A 6217-nucleotide genomic window follows, 5' to 3' on the forward strand; every position below is an offset into this window, starting at 1 on the left:
GAATAAACAGACTTCAGAGTTCTATGAGGTGCTCTCACAAACTAACTAAACTCTGAGGGGGTCCTCTTAATTACAGCCAGTTGGTCAGAAGAATAGGTAACAACCTGGACTTGAAACTGGCATCTAAAATTCAAAGAGGGTGTTGTCAAAACCCCCAATCTATATAGCACAGGTGATAACCTGGGTTTGCAGCTCGCATCTCAAGTTTGTGAACAGGGGGGCAGTTTCGTAAGACCAAGTAGATAGTGTTAGAATTGAGTTGAACTATAGGACTTTCAGCTGGTGTCAGAGCATTGCTTGTTGTGTGTGGGGGGAATCCCCATCCCCAAATCAGAATTGGTCAGAACCTATTGAGGGATGAAATAGGTTAAGGGCTGATATATAACCAATTTGGATAGTGGTGATTTGAATGAGAGTTTCTATGGAATTAACAAGATACTAGCTGGCTTGCTAAATAAAGGCTAAGAAATGAGAATTAAAGTAATGAAGGCAGTGAATGTAATCAACCCATTCAAGACCACTAGATAAGTGCAGGAAAAAGCTGGATAAAGTGGGGTGGGGGTAGGCAGAGGATTTTCATTTTTTTAACTGAAAACAATCAAGTATTTGTAATTACTGATGGAGAAGCTACCAATAGAGAGGTAGGTATTTGTAATTCAGCAAAAAAGGGGTAATGTCACATGGTGTAGGGACCCCAAAAAAGCAGCAGTGGGCTTCTAGAACAGGAATCATCTGGCTGGCTCACTCTTACTCTCCTTCCCATTTTCACACTTGTTCTTTCATATGCATTTTCCTTGCAGTCTTCCCTTGTCAGATGAGAAAAGAATGAAAATAACGGTGATTTTCAACTTTACAAATGTTTTAACAAATTTGTTACTGGCTCCTCCTCCAGCTAAAACATGCAACAAACAGGAAAATCAAATGAGCACTTCTTAAAGATGTCATTTTATATTTTAAGAATCCCTTTCATCAAGTACTTGTTATACTAATGCAAGGTAAGGAGCTAAACATTATCTCATGGGCCCACCCAATAATTCCATAAGGAAGCTACTATTATCTCTAACTTTTACAGATTAGGCCACTTGGGCTTCAATGAGTTAAATATAAGATCAGATGTGGCGCCTGGGTGGCCCAGTTGGTTGAGCGTCTGACTTTGGCTTAGGTCATGATCTCACCATTTGTGGCTTCAAGCCCCACATTGGGCTCTGTGCTGACAGCTAGCTCAGAGCCTGGAGCCTGTCTTTGGATTCTGTGTCTCCCTCCCTCTCTGTCCCTCCCCTACTCTCACTGTCTCTCTCTCTCTCTCTCTCTCTCTCTCTCTCTCTCTCTCTCAAAAAATAAATAAAACATAAAAATAAAGTAAAAAAAATCGGATCAGTCATCAATCAGTACAGGAACAGAACCCTCTTAGTTATCTTAAGCAGAAAGAGATTTCATTTAGGGATCTGATTAATCACTTAGTGTATCAGTTGAAGAAGAGAACTTTAGGCTGAGCCTCCAGGACTGACTCCCAGAAAACTGTGTGCTGAGGAAGTGGCAACCTTTGCCACATAATCTGGAATTGTTGATTCAAGAATTCACTGTGGTGGTTATGATGGCGAAAACAAGAGCTCACCAACGCCACCACAATTTAACATCCAGAGTTAAATTAGACATTGGGATGTTGCTTCAGGAAAAAAAACGTAAAAAGCACAAAAGGTCCCCAGGACTTTTTTGCCAACAACAAAAACACTGGCCCTGCCTCACTTTCACATTCCAAATCTCACACATCTAAATGGCGGAATTTAATTTACATCCAAAGAAAGAAAGAGCTTTAAGGGAGTCTGAGAAGCATAGTGTTTAGCTTTCCAGTCTCTACACTATCAGGAAGCACAGAGCATAGGATGGATGCTGGGAGCCAATTCACTGTTAACACCAGAGATGGTTATCAATAAGCGAGGATTAAAACAAAATCTTTCTACTACTTTCATGTTTTCTCTAGATAAGTCTATGGAAGAATGTCCCAATCTGGAGTTGTGCAACATTATTATGCAGGTTGTTAATTGTTATGCCATAAAAATACATTTGGGAAGCCCTAGTTTATCCCAAGTAAAAACATGCTTGTTTCCTACAGGACTTCTTGGAATCTTTGATATGTATATAGGTTATCTATTACCACAATAACCTTAAGTAACTCACCTCATAACTTAATGGTTTAAAACAACAGCATTTATGACTGCTTAAAAGGCTACCAGTTGGCGAGATGGTACTGCAGATTTTGGCTGGGCTTGCTCACATATCTGGGAACTGTCTGGTTGTTGACTTCTAGCGTGGTCTCTGCCATGATGACATCAACTTGGTTCTGCTCCACATGTTGCATCTTCCAACAACCTAGCTGGAGGAGAAGAGCAAGGGACAAACACAGAGTAGAAAAGCACAGCACATTGAATCTGCTAACATGTTATCCAAAGTGAGTCACATAGTGAAACAAAGGATGGATGGGGGCGGGGAGAAGAATATACTTTACCTTTTGATGGAAGGACCTACAAAGCTCCATTGTAAAGGACATGGATGTAGGGAGAAATGAATATTTGGGGGAACTGATGCAATCACTCTACCATGATATACTAACATGCGTTGTATTTCTTTAAAAGAGGGATAATATATTAAGCGTTTTTCACTTATTTGATGAGGGAATACTTTTATGGAGTCTCCTAGGAAATTCAATTCCAATTTTTCCACTTTTGGAAAAACAAAATTATTGCACAGTTACCTTGTACACATGTATGTATACGTCATACCCCTTTCCCTGAACACATATCTACATTTCAAGAAAGATGGTTTCCCTTAAATGATTTACATTATATTCTTTGGGCTTGGTGGGTAAAATACCAGAGAACCACCCTGTCTGCTACCATTCAATAACAGACATTTTAGGTAAAAGGTATTTCCTATAGTAAAGGGTTAACTCAAAGGACCAGACACTTTTAGACCAGGAAATAAAGTATCTAGTGTACAGACATGTTATGGGTTGAATTATGTCCCTCCAAAAATGATAGGTTGGAGTCCTCAACCCCAGTACCTTAGAGTGTAACTGTATTTGGAAAGGATCTTTACAGAGGTAATCAAGTTAAAATGAAGGCATTGGCGTGTGCCCGCATTTATTATAGGTCTCCATAAGAAGAGGAAATTTGGAACATATCTACAGGGAGAGTGCCAAGTGAACATAAAGATGACCATCTACAGGTCAAGGAGAAAGACCTGAAACAGATCCTTCTCTCACAGTCCTTGGTTTCCTGGAAGAAACCAACCCTTACTGACACCCTTGATTTCAGATTTCTAGTCTCCAGAATTGGGGCAATAAATTTTTGTTGTTTAAGCACCCAGTTTGCATTACTTTGTTACAGCAGCCCTTGAAAAAAAAATACTGAGTGGCTATTGCTTTTGCCTGCCTGTCATCCATTCATCCTGTGGTTCTTTTGGGGAACCCCTCCTCCATCCCTCTCAGTCTGGATCTGGTCTAATCCCTAGCTCTAGGAGTTAGTACGATCAGTCAAGGCACCCACAGTGATTGGTCAGTGAAAACTGGCAGGGATTTTTGCTGAAATCTCTATCAGGAGGTTCTATGCTGATAAGATGTAGGTGAAGCTAGTGATGGCTACCTTGCTAGCATGAGGGGATAACCTTCTTGAGAGTGCAGCCAATACAGGGAAAAACCAACTGAGGAGATGGTGATAAAAAGAGTTCTGATAACATATAATTTGAGCACCTGGATACAACTATTCCTGAAGGTGCACATTCTTCTACTTTGCCATATATGACCAACAACTTCTCTTTTCTTTGGATTTGATTTGGGCTTCTTTCACTAACAAGTGAAATAGTTCTGACTAAATGATGCAACTAGTTATTTGTATCTGCATCCAACTGCCTCTTGACTTTCTCTAGTCACAGTTTTTTTTGCTTTTAAACCCCATCCTGAATTCTCCATGCAGGAGGTCCTCCCCTTTGCACCTGTGGAGAAACTTTAGTCCGAGGTGAGAGTTAAGGCTCCTTTATACACTTCTTATCTTCCTTAGTCTACATGAAACTTGAAAAAAAATCCTAACCTTTGCGCAGTGGCAGTATCGTAGCCAATGAGGTTTATCCGAGGCACGATTATTGCTAATTGAAAACTTCCCCCAACACCCCGCCATGACGACTTGAAATATAGTCAGCATTGGCAATTTTTGACAGTCTCTACGGAGACTGAGAAAAACCAAAAAAAAAAAAAATCCTAATCTTTTTTTTTTTACTCCCCTCTTCCCTTTTCCCCCTTAAATACACATTCAATCTGAGTTAGAGAAAGTTTTGTTTTAAAGTATGAAGAACATTTTGAAGGAAGGATAGAAGGAAAATCTTGGTTAATTTTATCATTTACTGCTGAGTAACATCAAGGGAGTAAAATTGAAAATGGAATACCAAAAATGGATGAAAGTGAGCAAGATTAACTAAAGACCTACTGTTTCCAAACATGTGTTGTTCCTTTAGAGTAAAAATATAAATTTGAAAATAAAGATTGTACAAGTAGACTACATATATCATTTTACTTTTGATTATGAAATGAAGCATATTGGGCAGAAGGTGGAACCAAAATATTCTGAGCTGTCTGTGGTCCTGAAAAATGGTGATTTAAAACAAGGATACTTTTTATTATTTTTTTTATTACAAGTAATAATGAGACCTTTTCCCATAAATACAGAATGATTCTTAAAGATTTCTGAATACAGGCAGAAGATTTAATTTCATTTTCATTGGCTTTACTCCTAATCAGATAAATTAATGGAGCAAATTGTTTTTCTTATTCTGGGAGATAGTTTTAAATTACAATAATGTACAACTACAATATAATAATAAATACAAACAGGAAAAAAATCAGCAAACAGGAACTAGAATGCCTAATCTTCTTGGTCTTAATTATGTTTTTCTTACAAAGAAAAACATCCAACTCTCATCAAAGCTTAAATATTACCACATAATCTTCTTTGTTAGATTTTTTCCTTCTAATGTTTATAAACAAGAGCCCTTTCACAATTATGTTATTTCTTTTTGTCATGAATACTTGAACAAATAAATGTAGTTCTATATCCTTGATGTTCTTTCTATTTGCAACACATATTAGGGTTTAGTCTGTTGTGTTTGGAGTTTTGTATTGTTTGTTTTCTTATTATTAAAGTTAAGAAAGAATTATTTCTGCAATATAACTGTCTATCCAGGTCACTGATCTATCTATAATATGGCTTTCCACCGGGTGGAGGGCAGAAGTGTGCCTGTGAAGAAGGTATGACCCACTCAAATTATCACTGAGGAAAGCTGAGATTCAGAGCACCTAACATTGTACAATAAATAAGTAGCAGGATCTATCCTTAACACTGTCTGCCTTCATATCTATGAGCAGCCTTCCTCAAGCAGTCTTCCTGCTAATTTGCCAATATAGTATGCTCTTGCTTACTTTGTACTTTGAGCTTCTTTCCCATCATTGTAAGGGTGTGTTTTATCTCCACAGCCAGATGGTAAGCTCTTAAAGACCTCAACTCCCATTGCATCTTCTTTGATAAAGATAAGCCAGGCAGACTGTGGTTCAGAGAATGGGCTCTGCAGTTGGACAGGACAGCTTTCAAAACTTGGATTGCTAAACTGCTCTGAGTCTCATTGTCCTCACTTGTAAAATAAAGTTAACAGTACTTGCCTTGTAAAAATGTGTATAAAGAGTTTTAGCAAAGTATCTGATGCATCATAATGTCAAAAAATACTAACCAAATGAAACATATTACATACGTGTAAGATATATAGATGGATGGAAGCAGTGATGGATACCTAGCACAAAGCTTGAGTTCATAGTAAACGGACAAACAAAAAAGAAGACTTTTTTGGGCATTGTGGAAAATACATTGTATGATAACTTAGATACTCAAGTAATATCAAGTGCAAATAAAAGAAAGTATAATAGTCTCCCTAGCTCCCAGTAAGGACTCAATATACTTTTGTTGAATTTGACTTAAATGTTGGTTTGCATCCATACACTTTTCTTTGTCTCATCTATGTCCTATCTCTTGGCAATTTCTTTTATTCCTATGAGTCAACAGTTATTTTTAGGTGCATTTATAAACCCAGCCAGATTATTGTCCTTAGACCTCTGGACTTGTATACTAAGCAGCCTAATAGACTCTTCTGTGCTTCGAGGTCAGCATGTCGCAAAATG

At 38.0% G+C, this 6217-nt stretch overlaps 1 non-coding gene across 1 annotated transcript; it reads left to right on the plus strand.

The window, feature by feature from the left end:
- Window positions 1-4083: 4083 nt before the first annotated feature.
- LOC115305774 lies at window positions 4084-4224 on the plus strand. The gene has a single exon (XR_003914981.1). It is a non-coding gene; the product is annotated as a U4 spliceosomal RNA (small nuclear RNA).
- The last annotated feature ends 1993 nt before the right edge of the window (window positions 4225-6217 follow it).

The sequence above is a fragment of the Suricata suricatta genome, chromosome 10 (assembly GCF_006229205.1).
Source record: "Suricata suricatta isolate VVHF042 chromosome 10, meerkat_22Aug2017_6uvM2_HiC, whole genome shotgun sequence".
In the NCBI taxonomy this organism is placed as follows: domain Eukaryota; kingdom Metazoa; phylum Chordata; class Mammalia; order Carnivora; family Herpestidae; genus Suricata; species Suricata suricatta.